Source organism: Pelodiscus sinensis, chromosome 6 (genome assembly GCF_052426305.1).
Source record: "Pelodiscus sinensis isolate ZL-2025 chromosome 6, ASM5242630v1, whole genome shotgun sequence".
In the NCBI taxonomy this organism is placed as follows: Eukaryota; Metazoa; Chordata; order Testudines; family Trionychidae; genus Pelodiscus; species Pelodiscus sinensis.
In genome coordinates, this window is record NC_143057.1 from 124,791,723 (window position 1) to 124,811,736 (window position 20,014).

Sequence of the window (20,014 nt, forward strand, 5' to 3'; positions counted from 1 at the left end):
CTTTTTTTCCGGCTTGGGGAAAAGCCGGAAAAGAGCATCTAGACTGGCGCGATCCTCCGGAATAAAGCCCTTTTCCGGAGGATCTCTTCCAAGTAGGAATAAGAGATCCTCCGGAAAAGGGCTTTATTCCGGAGGATCGCGCCAGTCTAGATGCTCTTTTCCGGCTTTTCCCCAAGCCGGAAAAAAAGCGGCGGCCATGTTTATTTAAATCCCGCGGGGGATATTTAAATCCCCCGCAGATTTCCCTATTCTGACTTGCCTGCTTTGCATGCCTATTCTGTCTTATGTGGCCAGTCTAGACGTAGCCATGTAGTGTAGACGTAGCCCAAGAGAGAATGACAACATATGCCAAACTAGCCTGACTTGCATGAAATCGCCATGTAGAATAGTTCACATTTATAACAAATTCTTCTGAACCTCAGAAAATAACCTGGTCCAGTTTCTCTTGGTTGAAAAATAGGATGTTGTGAGAGACAAGATTAGAACTGGGTTCAACAAGGAACTATATAAATTCAGGAAGGATGGATCCATCAGTCACTAACCAGAGTGGGGAGGAGTCCAAAACCATATTTTCAGTTGGCCAGAAGCTGGGAATGGGTGGTGGGATAGATCACTTCATAATTCCTGTTCTGTTCATTGCCTCTGAGACACCCAGCACTAACCACTGTCAGAAGATGGAATACTGGGCTAGGTGGATTTGTAAAGAAAAAATCATGTCAAACCAATCTGACAGCTTTCTTTAATAGGATATCAAGCCTCGTGTGTGAGGGAGAAGCAGTAGACATGGTATATTACTAGAGGTATCCTGTAATAGTTACCCCGTGTCTACACAAGCCACCCGTTATTTCAAAATATTTTTCGAAATAACAGGTGTGCTATTTCACCATCCCGGTAAACCTTGTTGCACGAAGGATAAGGGATGGCTCAAAATAGCGTGTTATTTCAACATTTGGCAAGGTGTAAAAGCACCACATTTCAAAACCAGCTATTTCAAAATAAGATATCCTCAGAAACCAAGATGAACAAGTTTTCTCCCTCTTCCTTATGACACCCTTTTAGATACCTGAAAACTGCTAGCATGTACCCCTCAATCTTCTGTTTTCCAAACTAAACAAACTCAATTATTTCAGCCTTCCTTCATAGGTCATGTTCTCTAGACTTTTAATCATTCTTATTGCTCTTCTCTGGACCCTTTCCAAATTCTTTCTTTAAATGTGGTGCCCAGAACTAGACACAATACTCCTAGGCTGTGTCTACACTGCACCCCTTTTCCGGAAAAGGGATGCAGATGACACAAGTCAGAATTGCAAATGCAGCGGCGATTTACATCTCCCCCGCTCCATTTGCATGAACATGGCTGCTGCTTTTTTCAGTCTCGGGGCTTTGCCGGAAAAAAGCGCCAGTCTAGATGGGGATCTTTTGGAAAATAAAGCCTTTTCTGAAAGGTCCCTTATTCTTCTTAAAATCAGGAATAAGGGACCTTTCGGAAAAGGCTTTATTTTCCAAAAGATCCCCATCTAGACTGGCGCTTTTTTCCAGCAAAGCCCTGAGCTGGAAAAAAGCGGCAGCCATGTTCATGCAAATGGAGTAGGGGAGATGTAAATCGCCGCTGCATTTGCAATTCTGACTTGTCATCTGCATCCCTTTTCCGGAAAAGGGGTGCAGTGTAGACACAGCCCTACTGAGGCCTAACCAGCGTAGAGTAGAGTTGAAGAATTACTTCTCGTGTCTTGCTCACAACATACCTTTTAGTGCATCCCAGGATCATGTTTGCTTTTTTTGTAACATCATCACACTATTGACTCATATTTAGCTTGTGGTCCACTATAATCCCTAGATCCCTTTCTGCCATACTCCTTCCTAGACAGTCGCTTCCCATTCTGTATGTGTAAAACTGTTCCTTCCTAATGCTGTGTCCAGACTCAGGGTTTTTTTTTTCGAAAAAAGTAGCCTTTTTTCGAAAAAACTTCACATGCATCTAGACTGCAGCCGCATTCTTTCGAAATTAAATCGAAAGAACGCGGCTTTTCTTTCGACGGCGGTAAACCTAATTCCACGAGGAAGAACGCATTTTTTCGAAAGTGCTCTTTTGAAAAAAGGCGTTCTTGAAAGCAAACAGGACTTTTTAGAAAGAGAGCATCCAGACTCACTTGCTGCTTTCTTTCGAAAAAGCGGTTTGCTTTTTCGAAAGTTCCGCGTGCAGTCTAGACGCTCTCTTTCGAAAGAGGCTTGCAGTCTAGACATAGCCTAAGTGGAGCACTTTGCATTTGTCTTTATTAAACTTCATCCTGTTTACCTCAGACCATTTCTCCAATTTCTCCAGATCATTTTGAATTATGACCCTATCCTCCAAAGCAGTTGCCACCCCTCCCAGCTTGGTATCATATAAACTAGCACCGTTCTAGTCTTTCTTCTGTATAAAGTTTACAAAGTGCTCTTGAGATTCTCAAATGAAATGGCGTAATAGTCCAAAGTACTAATATCATACCACGTAATGTATATACATAAATAATAGTAGAATAATAATGAATAGACTATTATAACATAAGGAATTGTATTGCATTTCAAGGTAATTTATATGGTTAAATCTGCATGTAATTATCAATTGTTAATTCTTCCAAGGGCAAAATGGGAGTTTCATTGGCTTTCTAAGTTAAACTTTGGCAAAACATTTCACCCTTGTCTATAATAGGGAGTTATTTTGAAATAACCAGCCTGGTCTTTTGAAATAACGGGCTTGGTAGTGTGAACACTTTGTTTACTATTTTGAAATAAGGGGGGTTATTTCAAAATCTGTACTCCTGGTTTCCTCGGGGAATAAGTTTACTTTGAAATAGTTATTTTAGAAGTTATTATTTCAAATTTAGTTATTTCATAATGATGTTCTTGTGTAGATATGCTCTAAACCTCTCTGTGACTCTGGTTAACCATCTGTACAGATGGAAGTAATATTTTCATTCCAGAAAGCTTGGGATGAAAAGTACTATTTACAAGCTTGGCATGTGCTATTAATTGTTATTAAAAACACTGAGAATCAGTATCAAGAAATTATTTGCTACTAGTCTAAATTAATGAAGAGAAAGGGATAATTCCAAAGCTGATTCTATGCCGACCTAGAGAGAGAGAGACAAAAAATATCCCTTTTCTCCTTGGAGTTTCTGTGATTAAATGAATCTGGAGGAAAAGAGAAAATCATACCAAATGTATGTTATAGCCCCTTTTTTCATAAATTTTCCTTTGTAATAATTTGGAAGTACTCATCTTATTTTGTGGTATCAGCTCACCATTATCTTACTGTCTAAGAATCATTAAATATTTCACATTATCATGACAAAAGTCAATATCACAAGAGGACAAATGCTGCCTTTGTAATGTAAACTCTGGCAAGTCCTCCAGCCTCCAGATAAGTCAAGCACAAGCTGAATTAAGCTGCCTTAAAACATCCCGGTAAATCACATATTCGGAGCTCTTGCAAAACATTTGCAAAGCATGCAAGAGCCATGTTTCAAAGTGTCAGCTTTGAACCAAACCCAGGAAATAAACACTGATGAGGAAAGAAAACACCGGGAACGTATTTTTGTATTTCTTTTAATCATTAAAGAAACAAATGTGTGGAATGTTTTATTCAAATTGAATTTTAGAAACTGACCTATAGTTAGAGCAAAACTAGGAGGAGGCTCTATCTTCATACATTTGCGGTTCCCTGGCTACAAGCCAGACTTTCAATGTAACACTAACTCACAATGCAACAAAGGACAAACATGTCCCCTCTCCTTGCCTGATTAGAGGATGTCTCATGAATGCATTCCCTGGGCAAGCTGTATAATAGACTCATCCACTTTGTCTTCAATTGTAAATTCAATACCGACCACTGTCAGATGTTTAATCTGCTGAGCTCCCGCCTGTTCAACATTTTGTACTAAGCTGGGCCGGGCCCAGACAATAATAGTACAAGTTGGACCTCCTGGGTCTGGCATACTCCGGATCTGGCCCATTCCGAAAGAGGGAGTTTGCTGGGTCAAGGGACGTCCCCTCCACCTCGCCTCCCAGGATAGTACCCCTCCCTGCGGCTAGCTCTGCTCTGGCCCCACTGTCACTAGGCTCCAGGCCTGTTGCCACAGGGCTTGGGCTCGGGTTGCCGCCCATTGCCTCTGGCCAACTGTGGCTCCCCGGCGATGGGGCTTGCCAATTGCCCTGCTTTTGCGGCACCCTAGGGATGGGGCTTACCAGCTTCCCCAGTTCCACTGCCTCCCATTGCAGAGCCTCAGGGCTGGGACTTAATTGTAGGCGGGCGCGCAATGAAATTGTTGGGTGTAAAAAAGTACAGAAATAATAAAACACTGTAAAAAATTAAAACAAAAATTCAGTTTTCTCCAAATTTCAATTGTGTTGATGTACCTCCCAGACGTCTCTCGAGTACCCTGAAGGGCTCACGTACCACTGGTTGAGAAACACTGATCTAGATGGTGCTTGGCCCTGCCATGAAGCAGGGGACTGGACTTGATAATCTCTCGATGTTCCTTCCATTCTATGATTCTATGATTTTTTTTTAAAGTAACTGTCAATCATGGTAGTTTAAACAAGTATGTTTGACACCAACAATGGCCATCCCTTTTCATTCCACCTGCGTTGTTTTGTCAAGCAAGAATATTTCCGAATGCAAAGAAAGGAAAAGTTTTGAAAAGCCCATGGTCACCCCCAGTCAAAATGGACTCCAGATGTTCTGTAAATGGAGCCAAGTGGCTGTCAGACGTTTAAAGACATAGCATATGTCAGGTGTCAGAAAAAAAGTATATTCCGCTTTTTTTTCATACCCCTTGAGTCAGCTATATTTCACCACGCTTGTGTCAATGGAGAGGCTTAATACCAACTGTAGCAGAAAGATAGCATTCCAATTAAATAATGGCTCTGAAATATAACTTTTCCCTCTGATTTCCAGTTGCTAGGAATGGAACTTTAGCCAAAGCCATAATCATGTAGCTAGATTTATAGAAAGTGCTAAACCAACCAATTTCTTAGTGCTGCACAAAAACAATAATAGAAGGGACATGGAAAAGTTAAAAATCAGACTTCTGCCTGAACATTTTTTTCACATACACTTGCTTTTGCAACTAATGATACTGGGATCACGCTAACTGAATGAGAATAGAGAAAAGGCACCATTCTCTCCTTTCTCAGTTTCTTTACTTTGTGCATTTGACAGGACTTTCTGTGTCATCTTCCCCCTGTATTGGCAGTCCATTTTCCTTTATTCTTTGTGTGGATTCTTCTGGCAGCAGCAGAAAAGGGTTCAACTGTTGAAATAATGTGACTGTGAAGCCACAAACGTTGGCAGGGAGACTCAGACACTGGTACAGCACCTGGAACTAATTTTAACTCATTTCGGACCTGCTCCAAATCCACTGGAGTCAATGCGAGTCTTTCCACTGACTTCAATCAAGTTTAGCCCAAGCTCTTTGGCTGTATATTTATGGAGAATTTTAGGTGATTCTTCCATTGTTGGTCCAGCACTGATATATCTCTAAGCTTGCTAGCAATGATAAGAAAAGAGACCAGCCTTTTTACCTCTGCCTCATGTTGGATTTCCTGATTTCTTTATTTCTTTGAATCCACTGGAGTTCTGCAAGTACATTTGGCACATAACTCCTACAGAAAACTTTTATGACTTCTACTCTTGCCTTTCTTTTGAAGAACAATGATTGTGTCTTAAGCCTTTTGGCCTATCTTGCCTTGAAGATGTTTATTCCTTCTGTAGGATGTATGTGTGTGTTTGAATTACTTTTTACATTGTGCTTCAGGATTTGTTGACTTCAGGTGATCCTGGTGTTGATTCAATATTAGGGAAACAAAGAGTTATTAAGTGATAACCTGTTGGTGTGTATTTTTGCTCTGTTCATATAAATCAGTGAAGCAAGATCAATTTACTCTCTGGTTGAATTGCTTTTCTTGTGGGCATCTAAAGCATACGTTAGAGAGCAGCTTCCGAGAAACAAATTTATTTTCCTGAAATGATGGGCTTTATTGGCAACATCTAGTTCTTTTAATTTTACAGTTGGTTTGCCAGTTATTATCTCTGTTTTCATGAAGCATGAGAAAAATGCGAGAACAGTTAAATGTGCTTACCATATAGTTTGTGAATTAGTGGCTCCTTCAAATTGGCAGCAGATGTGGAATGAAACCGCACCATCAGTCCTCCTGTACTGCCCTCCACCTTCTTTTCCATACAAAAAAGGAAAAGCATTTGCATACCATACGTTACCAATTTGCGATCACAGTGTCACATATACATGACATGATCATGCAAAATATTCCCTCGTATCTGAGCCTTGAATGTCTGATGTGACAAATCGGAGAAGGTTGCAGGTGGGGGGGGGGGGTGGGAGGGAGTGAAAATCCTTTCCATGCCTTTCTTCACCATTGTGTGAACAACTATGCATTTTAAAGGACCTGTACATCTCTTTCAGATGTGATATGGGCAGGGTGGCAGCAGGTGCCATCCGTGACTAAGTGAGAAGTGACATTCTCGGTCTCTCGAAGGGTTTCATCTAGTCCAGTTTGGAACCTTTCATTACCTTGCGCGAATCCATTAAGACAGAAACAAGGTTATTCCATGAGATGTTTTTGTGACTAAAGAGGACATCCAGCTCTTTAATCAGTGACAGAACATCTACTCTGACAAGACAGAGTGATAGAGTGAGCTCTGCTAGCACCTTTGCAACCGAAGGGGAATATAACTTACAAGGACAGAGAATCTTCTCATTAAATTGCCATTGGTTGATTCATCAATACTCCACTGGAAATAATTATTCTGTATATGTTTCATGTAAATGTCTATGTCAAAGGAAACCTTGGGTTGTGTTTTGCGGATGTCTGATCCATGATAATTTGGCTAATGCCTTTAGGTCATGAGATAGCTGTCTGCTCCCTTCAGTTCTGACAGAAGCTATGGTGAAAGTGTGTGAGAGAGAGAGCTGAAGGAAAGAGAGAAAAAAAACCCCTTCTAAAGTCAAACTTACAGTTTTAGTGTAGTCTGCCTTCTTCCTCTTTTGCAGGAGCTTGGATGTGGGTAAGCCAGGTGTCCATATAAGTGAGAAAACAGGGGCAAGCTATGAAACAAGGGGCTGGATATTCAGAAGAAAGCGTACATTCTCCTCACACAAATACACGTCTTGAGCTGATTGCGAGCACACACATTTAAGGAAGACACTAACGGTAGGCACAGCTCTGAACAATGCATGAGACCTAAGGTGCCCCACCTCAGGAATAACATCAAGAGGCACTATAACTCAGAGACATTGCTCTGAATCTCGATTTCTGCTTGCTTCTGGGAGGGAGGGATCGTATTTGACCGATAACCCACATGGGTAGTAACTTATCATGCTGGTTCCCATGTGTATGGAGCCAGGATCTGAGAAACCCACAGAGTTGAACCAGGGAGTTCTTACTCTTTCTTGGACCCTTGCATGTGGGCATAGTCTGAGGTAACACAGGGTACAACTACACTGCACGGCTATTTCAGGATACTGGAGGTGGACCCTGCATCCACACAAGCTGCCTGTTATTTCAAAGTCTTTTTCAAAATGACAGGCATGCTATTTTGGCATCCTATTGCACCTCATTGCACGAGGGTTAAGGGAAGGCTCGGAATAGCACACTATTTTGAAATTTGGTGCTGGGTAGATGCGCCAAATTTCAAAAAAAGCTATTCTGAAATAGATTTGAAATAAGATATGCATAGGAGGTGCTGATGGGTCAGGTCAGGGGGTGAGGGGCTTAGGCCAGAGGTCTGGGAGGCTCACCGGGGCTTCCTGAGGCAGTGAGGATAGCGCTGCAGCTGCCAGACCCCCATCTCCTCCTGAGGGGGCAGGGCTGTGTTGCCCAGGCCTCACTGGTGCTCCTCAGGGGGAGGGTTGGAGCCTCTGGTGGTGCTTCACTGGGGCAGTGTGGCTGCTAGCTCGTAGGACTGCCCTCCATGCACGCTTTCTGGCACTGCGGCTGCAGAACGGGAGGAGGGGTTGGAGCAGGGAGGTCCACTTACCTGGGCCAGTGGCTGGCAAGATGAAGAGCCCTGGTGACTCTCTCCCCCCCCCCCCCCCGTGGTCACTCTGTATTATAGCTGTCTCCTGCACCCTCTGCCTGCAGGGATCATTCTGCATTCTATACCCTGGGAGTAGCCAGACAGACAACACCAGTTTCCCCATCGATGAAGCAGGCTCTGGTCTTAGGAAGGAAGGATAAGTGATGTCTTCAAGGTAAAGAGGTAGGATGGGATCTGGAGTGGTCTAGTGGATAACTGTGGATAATTGTCCCTCCTATTAGTCCCCTATCTATCCATGTTATGGAAAACAATCCCATTCCAGGCACACTCCATTTTCCTGGCACAATCAAACTTTGACCTTGATTTAAATTAGGGGAAGAGAAATCTGCATACCAAATTTGGTGGTCCTAGTTCTTACCATTTTGGAAAAGTTCCTGAACAGAGTCACAGATGGACATATGGACAGACTCACAGACAGACAGACGCACAAACTCTCTAAAAGATAGATAGATAGATAGATAGATAAATAGATAGCAATAAGATTCAAAAAGGCTATTCTACTTAACAAAATTTGCAAAATGAACCTACTATTCTGGGATTTTCTTTTATTTTTCATTCTAAAAAGGAGATTGCAAAATTAGATTGACCTAATCCACAGGCTGAGTTAGTCACTTGATCATTAGTAACTAGAGCTGTTCAAACTCCTTTTGGCATTTTTTAATTTTTTTTTCCAAAATTCTCCCAAAGCATCTTTTGTTTATTTTACCTGCTCTACTACAAAGAAGTTTAAACATGATAATCTTTCTGAACTACACTAGAGAACTGTATCCCAGGACTTGATGATCTAAAACTTTTTAATTATAAAAAAAAAACCTAGGATAATATAAAGTTAGTATGGCACACAATAAATAAATTAAAAACTGGTTCACTAATAGGTATCAAAATGTAATTCTCATCATTGAGTAGGTATGTTTCCAGTGGAGTCTTACAATGATCATGGTTTCGCTCGGCACTAGTTAAACCTTTTTAACCAGTGACCAAACACCACCTACATAGTCTATAAGTATCACCATGTGGAGCAAATATTTAATAATGCACTCTTTAATCACATGATCCAAAATGGAAGTTCAAAGGAGACAAATTCAGACTGGAAATAATTTGTACATTTTAATGGTGAGAGCAATTACCCGCTGGAACAATTTCCCAACAGGTGTGGTGAATTGTCCATTACTGACAATCCTTAAATTGAAATTTGAGGGTTGAGGGGTTTTTCTCCCCTAAAAGCTCAGCTCTAGGTAGTATTGGGAGGAAGTTCTCTGGACTGTATTATATAGGAGGTCTGACTAGATAATCACAACGGCCCCTTCTGACTTTATAAAAGTCAGAAAAAAGTAAGTGTGTGTGTGTGTGTGTGTGTGTGTGTGTGTGTGTGTGTCTATAAATTCACACATAACCCCAGATTTTCTCTGCTGGGGTAAACACTTGGATTAAAATTCCTCCCAACCAGCAGATGGCGACAGAGTATTGAAGACTAGATTTTCCGCATGCAAATCAAGGAGGATCTATGGAGGCTACTGAGGCTATGCTAATTTACATCAGCTGAGGCTCTGGCCCTAAGGCTTTCAATTATGCCATCCCCTCAACATAGCCAGCTCTTCCCCCTCTGAGCCCGCAGTATCCTTTCTTCCTGTACAGTGCCTGGCATGTTTCAAAGGCTTAGGGAATCTTTGGGACACTTTTCAATGTTAGATGCCCCAACAGCTCACACCAGGAGCTGACCCGCCTATAGTGCTCTCCTCCCCATACAATAACAAGTATTTCTTAGTGAGCAACCAGAATGGCTTACTGCAGCAAGGGAAACAGGGTCAGGTTTCCTCCAGAGCAGCAGCTCTAGTCCTGAACATAAGGAGAGTGATGGGAGTATTAAGGGAGGTGTGGACTCATCTCTGCCTTCTCCCAACCCAAGGCTGTCCTTCCCCTACGTAGAACAAAACACTAGAGAGAAGAGTGACCCTGTAAAAGACCCAGGAGAAGTCCCATTTTAAGCCTCTCTAAATCCTGCCAGCATATTCTGCAGCTCAACACCCCTAACCATTGACACTGATTTTAGGAGAGGAAAGCACATCTCTTCTGCAAAAGCACATGGCAGTGTGGACGTGCTCTTGTGCAAGACCTTTTCCGCAAGAACTCTTCTGCAAAACAGTTCTTGTGCAAGAAGCCTGCAGTGTAGACGTAGCCCAGTTGTAGAAGCAGAGGGATTGAGGAGTTATCTCCTGGCACAGTTTAAAACATTTGTATTGTTAAATTACTAAATAAACACTATATATATGTATTTGTAAAATACGTGGCATACAGTGAATACAAACTGATGAACAGAAGGGTAAGGAAATAACCCGCATACATCAACTCTCACTTTGCTGCTTGTAAGTAATGCTGCAAACCCCATTCTTCTGAGAACACCTCACTGCACCTTTATGCCCAACTAGTTCATCCTATTACAAATATGTGCGCGCATTTGTGTGTATGCAAGCATTCACATTGCATAGGGCGGTATGGAGAAAAGGTCCCTGTCTGCAGAGAACTTACAGAAATCTAATTTAGCTGGATAGCAGGCTGATCAATAGGTCTGTGTATGCCTGTCTGTCAAGAGAGGTATTGATATATAAGATTGGAGCGTCTATCTTTTTCTCAACTTCTAGTATCATCGCTGTACCCAAGTCAGGGAGCTTTGTCAGAGAGATTTATTCTGCAAATTAAATGAGCTATAGCCTCTTTCCTTACTTTAATGTACACTTTATTCTCAAAGCCATTGCTATTTAAATTTGTTCCTTAACACATGCGGTTCACTTTATTTTACTCTGACTGTGTCTGGACTATTCAAAACTGACACTTATAAAAAATAGTGCCGCTTCCCTGAAATAGCAGTGCCTTTGTATGTACGAAGCTATAAATAAACACTGGCAGTTAAACTTCTGTGCTTTTAAACTTTAGCCTCTTTATCTCTGTCACTGTTAGGAGCCCCTATCTGGTCTTCCTTCCCTTTTTGCTTATGATAAAATGCTTATGCAGCAGTAATCAGTCTTAGTATTCTCTTCTCCCTTCCATTTGTTCCTTTCATTTTTTAATTTCCAAGTTTCAGACACCAGTTTCAATGGTATTCAGTGCTGTGTGTCTTCCAAAGTCATCCTCTTGTCTCCAAACTCTCAATGTATATTTTTTTCTGTTACAGTGTGTCGATGTTTTGGCTTATTACACTTATTCTGGATATACTACTACCAAACTGTGTGAAGTAAAACAAACACACATTAAAAAAAGAGAAAAGGAACAGAGAAAAAGAAAAAGCACAAAACAACTTTACAGTTTTCCTGGTCTAGCTTTCCCCAAAACCACTGAAAGATTTCCACTTTGTTTGGGGGGGGGGGGGCTTGTCTTCATCACACAGTGGATTTATGCAGCAGCGATCAATCCACTGGCAGTCAATATATCAGGTCTGATTAGATGTGATAAATCAACCTCCGACTGTGCTTCTGTTGACTCTGGTACTCTACCAGGATGAGAAGAGTAAGAACATAAGAACGGCCATACTGGGTCACATCAAAGGTCCATTTAGCCAAGTATCCTGTCTTCCAACAGTGGCCAATGCCAGATGCCCCAGAGGGAGTGAACAAAACAAGTAATCATCAAGTTTACTCATTATCCATTTCCAGACTCTGACAAACAGAGTCCAGGGACACCACCCGTACCCATCCTGGCTAATAGCCATTAATAGACCTAACCTCCATGAATTTATTTGGCTCTTTTGGGAACCCTGTTAAAGTCTTGGCCTTCACAACATCCTCCAGCAAGGAGTTCTGTAGCCAGAGTTGATAGAAGAGTAGCCCCTGCTGGCCTGACCACATGAAAAACACTGTGGTAAGTATGTCGATTTCAATTACGCTTTTCACGTACCTGAAGTTGTATAGGTTAGACTGATGTGGGGGGTATTGTAGACTAAGTCTTGGAGACCTACATGGCAGGTTTTTTTAGTAAAGATGAATTGTCTGGGACTCTAGCTCTGAAATTACCTCACTTTTGTGAAAGTTTAGCTCCAGAGCAGCATAGATGAGTATTTTTAAAACTTAAGCAAACATTGGGTCGGGGCAAGTAAGTTCTGAAATTCCAAATTCAGCTTCCTAATCCCTCTTCCTCCCAACCCCTTTCCAGTACTACACATTTAGTCAATGGACATGGGCAGCCCTAATGATTGTACTGGAAATTTCAATTTTATTTTTATCTTTTCCCGCCACCAGGGGCTGATATACGGCAGGGCAAGTGGGGCGGCCACCCCAGGCCCCGCGCTTCAAAAAGCCCCGTGCATGCGCCGTGGCAAAGGGGGGCCCCGCAAAATTATGCTGCCCTGGGCCCTGCAAAATGGTCATCTGCCCCTGCCCGCCACATTCACTTTTTAGACTCATTTGTCAGTAGCAAAAAATTGCAGAGGAAAACATATTGAATGCATGTGTAATACCTACCTTCTCATTTGGTTTTCAGAGGTCTGTTTATTAATACCATTTAATATAATATTTAATACTTGCATTAATATGAGTTTCTACTTAGGTTTCCTAAGTCACCCTCTTGGGATGTTTAACCCAAATGTCACCAACTACCCAGACAACTTAACTCATGATTGAATTTTCTCATACATAAGGAATAGAGTACTAGTAGCTACTGCAGATGGATTGCTGCTCAAATTATTCAGGAATCATGAAGATTTCTGAATGAAAAAATGGAATGAAACAAAAGAAGCAGCTTTTGCCTCGGTGCATAGGTTCCATTTCAAAGCAAACCTCTGGTATGTAAATGGAACATTGTTCATGTATCATCTTATCCATATGATAGACCTGCCAGGCCTCCGTGTTTTCTTTGGAGAAGCATATTTTTACAACTCAGTCTCGGCTTTCTATCAGAGAGCAATTCTCTCACACACTTTTTAAAAAATATAACATATTTCTCAGCCTCCTCTGCCTAAGGCTGCTTATGATCACAGTGGATGGGAACTCCATTTCTTCCATACAGTGTCTGGTGTGTGAGCATATAATCCAGTACAATATAAATACTGTATGAAGTCCAAACTTACCCTCTTTGTCAGGGTTGGCTTTTATTTGTAATTCAAGCAAAAGTAATAAAACATGAACTTCAGCCTAAGTTTCTTCCACATGCTTGACTATTCCTAGAATTTCTCTGGAGAACCTCTTCTGTCCCAAACTATAATTACTTGGCATTGTCAAATGGATTCTAATAGATGAGATTAGGGTGATTTATGAGAGAGAGCCTGGATTCTTAGGCAGGGTCCCAGAAAACACCACACTGACACACCAAGTAAACTTTTAATTCAGTAAGTTTCTATAAATCTTGGTTAAAATGGAAGTCCAAACAATCCCAAACAGAGCAGCCACCTCATAAGGGAATTTTGGGTGGCTTCATAAAGAGGGGAAGGTGATGACAGCATACTTAGGAAGTATGGAAGCATAGAAAGCTTTGGAACTAAGGATAAGAGACACAACTGTATCAAGATTGTGAAATTTGGGAAGTGGGGAAGCACATCTGCAGAGGCAAGAAACCAGATTGTAGTTTGCTTTTTTTTAAAATCCATTCAAAGCACAAGATAAGAGAAAAAGGGTGGAGAAGAGAAGGAGGACATATATTTGAGGGGAATAGAAATACATTTTATAAATACAAAATTAAGAATAAAATTGGTAAAAAATAGTGTTTCTGCAAAAGAAGCTCAATATTAATGAAAAATGATGTTTTCTCCCAAAACCTTGCATGAAAATTTGTCAGTTGTTCATAAAAAGAAGTAAACAAACTGGTTGGTTTTGGGGTTTTGGAAAACAATGTGGTATTTTTTTGTGTGAAATTGTTTCCATTTTTAAAAAAAGATCATTTTTGGCTACTGGCTACTGAATATTAAATAAAAATATTCAATCCGTTCTAAATAGAAATGAATTTTGTCCAATTCATTTTACCATTTGGGCAGAACTGAAGAAGTAACATAATTGTAATTGTCTCCAGCAAAATGTCCCCGTGTTCAGAACACAACAGCACTGCCCTTATTTCAGTGCCATCACAATCCCAGTACAGCATGTGATTCTTGACTTCAAGTTATTCAGGAAACACTATTAACCAGGACATAATTATCAACAAATTGGAAATAAGAAAAAGAATCATATAATACTAGACTATTAGAACTGGAAGGGACCTCAAGAGGTCATTAAGTGCAGTCCCCTGCCCTCATAGCAGGACCAAGCATGGTCTAGATCATTCCTGATAGATGTCAGTCCAATCTGCTCTTAAATATCTCCAGTGATGGAGATTCCACAACCTCCCTAGGCAACTTATTCCAGTGTTTAACCACCCTGATAGTTAGGAAGTTTTTTCTTAATGTCCAACTTTAACTTCTCCTGCTGAAATTTAAGCCCGTTGCTTCTTGTCCTATCCTCAGAGGTCAAGGAGAACAATTTTTCTCCCTCCTCTTTGTAACACCCATTTAGGTACTTGAACACTTCCATCATATCTCCTCTTAGGCTGCGTCTACACTGGCGCGTTCTCATGCAAAAACTCTTTTGAGGAAGAGTTCTTTTGCAAAAACTCTTCCAGAAGAGAGTGTCTACACTGGCATGTGCTTTTGTGCAAGAGAGTGTCTACACTGGCATGTGCTTTTGCGCAAGAGCATCCATGTCAGTGTAGACGCTCTCTTGCACAAGAAAGCTCTGATGGCCATTTTAACCATAGGGCTTTCTTGAGCAAGAAATTCATGTTGCCTCTCTATACTGGCCTCTTCTGGAAGAGCTTTTGCACAAGAAGTCCTGATTTTATACATTAGAATGTCTGTTTACTTGCATAAGAACATGCAGCCAACTAGACCGACAGCAAGTTTTTGCACAAAACCGGCCACTTTTGCACGAGATCGCGCCAGTGTAGACACAGCCTTAGTGTTCTATTTTCCAAACTAACCCAGTTCTTTCAGTCTTTCAGTCTTCCCTCATAGGTCATGTTTACTAGACCTTTAATCATTTTTGTTGCTCTTCTCTGGACCTTCACACATTTTTCCACATCTTTCCTGAAATGTGGTGCCCAGCATTGGACACAATACTCCAGTTGTGGCCTACTCAGCACAGAGCAGAGCAGAACTACTCCTTCTCATGTCTTGCTTACAACAGTCCTGTTAATGTGTCACAGAATGATGTTTGTTGTTTTGCAACAGTGTCACACTGTTGACTCATATGTAGCTTGGGATTCACTATGACCCACAGATCCCTTTCTGCAGTACTCCTTCCTAGACAGTCACTTCCCATTTTGTATGTATGATTGTTCCTCCATAAGTGGAGTACTTTGCATTTGTCCTTTTTGAATTTCATTCTATTTATCTCAGACCATTTCTCCAGTTTATCCAGATCATTTTGAATTATGAGCCTATCCTCTAAAACACTTGCAACCCCTCCTTGTTTGGTAACATTTGCAAACTTTATAAGCGTGCTCTCTATGCCATCATCTAAATCATTGATGCAGATATTGAATAGAACTGGTTCAAAAACTGATCCCTGTGGTACTCCACTTGTTATGCCCTACAAGTATGACTGTGAACCATGATAAATACTACATGTTTTGTTAGTCTATAAAGTACTACCAGACCATTTGTTGTTTTTTCCTGTACAGACTAACTCAGGTACCCCCTGAAGTCTCTGAGAATGGTTATCCAACCAGTTACGCATCTACCTTATGGTAGCCCAAGATCAACAACATGACTGAGAGACAGCAGAGATTAATTGATGGGGAAAGATTAAAAGAATGCAGTAAATATGAACAGCTTGGCCAAATGATACCCAGTGTTCTTGTGTGGAATAAGGTAAACTTCTCCAAAAGGTTCATTTTTTAGAGTTCTGTGATCCCCAATGACCAAGTTCATTCCTGGGGCAACTTCATAGAAGCTGATTTAAATGAAATTACACCCAAGATGAATTTGGCCACTTGTGTGTGAGAGGAGCTGTCCAATCTGCCTAAGGGGCTATAACTAAGGCTACCCAGCACACTTATTTCAGAATAAGCTATTCTGGACTAGTTATCCTGAAATAGCTTATTTCAAAATAGAACATCTACACTGCAAGGAAGCCTCAAAATTGGTCTGAGGCAGGCTTCCCTAATGTAGATGTGCTATCTTGATTTAAAGCCCCATAAGGAATAACGTAGAATGGCCCTTGTGAGGGGCTATTTCAAAATAGCAGAAGTGGAACGTCTATACACACCTTATTTTGAAATAGCTAGATTCAAAGGGCTGGATTCCTGGGTAATGTAAATTGGCATAGCTCCACTAAAGTTTCTGAAGTTACTTAAAATCTATAGATTAGAACTTTAACCTATATAAATTAAAGGCCAGAAGTGCCTATTAAAATTATCTACTCCATGCCTCCTGTATAATGCAGGCCATAGGCATTGACACAATAATTCCTAACGTGGATCATGTACTGTGTATGTGAGCATGGATTCATAAGCACCCTTTCTTTCTCTTTGGTTGAGATTTAAAAAAAAAAAACCTTGACATTTTCCACATACTGACAGTTTTATCAAATATATAATAGAAATATTGTTAACCAAAACTTGAATTTTAGAAAAACAACACTTAACTCACCATTTCAAACCCATTTTCAATTAAAAAATATCCATAACTTTTTTGGGTGGGTGGGGGGATATAGTAATAAAAAAGTCGGTCCTTTTTTAAACACTTAAAAATGAAAGCAAGTTTGAATGGTTTTTTAAACTCCTTTTTCCTGTTATGACTTGTCTTCTTTTGCACTAATTTTCTCCTATATCCAACATTTTTCTGCATGAAATTCTGACTCCTTTGACTTCAATAAAGCCACGATTTCGCCTTCTTTTTCTGTAGTTATTACTGACTGTGAACTCATTCTCTGGATGCATAAATGGGGTGTGAACAGAAGCAAAGTGAATTCAGCTCTCTATTCTCACAGAAGTTCTGAGGTGTTTGCCCAGCTTTAATCAGTAGAAAATTGAATAGTCTCCTAAGGGAAATGATGGAAACCCCATTGCTCGAGTCACTTAAAAATAGACTGGACAATTCACTGGTGAATGTGCTGTAGGAAACAACCCTGGCAGTGCCTACATGGAAAAAAACCCTCAGATACATACTTTTTTCCCTCTTTAAATCTGTCATAAATGAGCGATGGCATTGTATGTATACTCTACTGCCCATGCTTTCTTTGAAGACTGCAGTCTACATGTACTGTAGGATTGACAGTGGATATTCTTCTCTGATAGCTATTTATTCTCTGGGATTATATTTCATTTGATCTTCTGACCTTGAAACAAAAGAGATAAAAATTAAAATACCTGGGCAAAACACTATGGCTACGTCTACACTGGCATGATTTTCCGAAAATACTTTTAACGGAAAAGTTTTCCGTTTAAAGCATTTTCGGAAAAGCACGTCTAGATTGGCAGGATGCTTTTCCGCAAAAGCACTTTTTGTGGAAAAGCGTCCGTGGCAAATCTAGACGCGGTTTTCTGCAAAAAAGCCCCGATCACCATTTTCGCGATCGGGGCTTTTTCTACTGCACTGTCTACACTGGCCGTTTTGCGCAAAAGTCTTTCGGTAAAAGGCTTTTGCCCAAATGGGAGCAGCACAGTATTTCCGCAAGAACACTGGCAATCTTACATGAGATCGTCAGTGTTCTTGCAGAAATTCAAGTGGCCAGTGTAGACAGCTGGCAAGTTTTTCTACAAAATCAGATGATTTTGCAGAAAAACTTGCCAGTCTAGACACAGCCTATTTGTCTGAATTGTAAACACCTTTGGAATTCTGCCTGCTATGATTCTGGCTATCTCAGTCTCAGTCAGAAGATTTGGCATAGAGGGCTTTTGGTAACAATCAAGTCAGGGATGAAAGTAACAATCAAGGACCTTAATGTCCATTTGCCAGAAGCTGTGACAGAATGACAGGATGGATCAATAAATATTACCATGTGCCATTCGTTTCCTCTGAAACATCTAGCAATGGAGTCTATTGGAAGGGTATAGGACCCTATGGGTCATTGGTCTGATACAGTATGGCCATTGGAGCTTGGTCCTGCCTTGAGGGTGGGGGGCTGGACTCGATGACCTCTTGAGGTCCCTTCCATCCAATTATTCTATGATTCTATGATTTTTTATGTTCTTATGTGGGGATGAGGGAGAGAAATATCCATCTTGGAAACTACAGGAGTAAATTCATCTTTACCAGAATGTTCTGATCTAGCTGCCGTTAAAGTCAATGGGATCAGGTTCTTAATGCAATTATCCCTTACACAGACCCCATCCTTCAAACTCCTATTCACATATGTGAAATATGATTAGTATTACAAAAGCAGCTAGATGGCCCAACTGCAGTCAGAGCCCAGGTGTTCTGGACACTGTACATACGCACCCAAAGGAGATACAGGCCTGAGGAACAGGCACTCTACGTAGTGGTTCCAATGTCAGAAAGGCGTGGGAAGAGCATCTACATTGAAGAAAGTCATAAGCCTGACAGGAAAGGGGGTTACACTTAAAACACTCTCCTGGCATTCTGGAGATAGGAGTTCAGTTTCCAGTTTGCATACAAAATTTGTGTGACCTTGGGGAAGCTCCTTAATCTTTCTCTGTGTCTCCGTTCCTGACATAGGAAAAGGAAATAAATAATATCCTCACCCCCTCAGGTATTGTAACTGCAGGGGCCTGGACTTGATATCTCTCCAAGTCCCTTCCATTTCTAGTATTCTATGATTCTCTTTAGGGCATTATTTTACAGTGAATACAAGCCATAATAGAGCCCCTATCTCGCTGGAGTCCTTAGATGCTACTATAGTGAAATAATAATAATTGTTGTTATTAGTAGTAGTAGTGTATTTTATTTTATTTTTGATTATATGTGTTCACTGTAATACAAGAGAGAGAGAAATAAATCTTGCCATATAAATTATTCAGTGAATTATTTTCCCAGCTCCAGATAAAACAAAAAAAGTCAAACTGAGGTTCCATTCAGCTATTGTCATACCCACTCTCCTCCACCCCAAAAAATCCATAGGCCTGAAAATATTTCAAAACATCTAGAAAACATTCAGCAAAAAGAAATATATAGCAAATCAAATGCACTGTACCACCATGAAGTAAGTTTCAATACCACCATCTATGTATGTGTTTGTGTATGATAGATTCCCAGTGATTGCCTATCAATATTTTTGATGGCTATGCAACTATGGCTGTAGTTCACACTTATTCAGAGCAATAAATTCTAAGGAGGAGGCTCTCTCAGAGAGACAATTGTATGATTCTGACCAGAGGGACAAACTAAAAGAATGCACTGGAAAAAATATGAGATGTTAGAAACAGACTTAACAAGTATTAAACATTTACAGTCTCTGTTACAACCAATATAAGTAAATGAAGCATGAGACCATATTTCTTCAACTATTATAGTCAAATGATCATGTCTGTATACTTAGGGTATTTCAGAACTGATAACAAATTAACCAAAATACTCAATACAAAAATCAGCTTTTCACATAGAGTCGAGTGTATTACACTTAATAAGAGAAATGAAATTCTTGTATCTAATAACAGTACCACTGCAAGACAACTTAGCAAAAAAAAAAAAAAAAAAAAAAAAAAAAGCGGAGGCCTGGTTTCCCCTAGATGCACAATAATTTCTCACATTATCTTAGACTTCCATCTCCCCTCATTTGCTCTCTTAGGCTGTGTCTACACTGACAAGTTATTCCGGAAAAGCGGCTGATTTCTACACTGGCCACTTGAATTTCCAGAAAAGCACTGACGATCTAATGTAAAATCATCAGTGCTTTTCCGGAAAAACTATGCTGCTCCCATTCGGGCAAAAGTCTTTTTCTGGAAAACTGTTCCAGAAAAGGGCCAGTGTAGACAGCACATTAGTGTTTTCCGCAAAAAAGC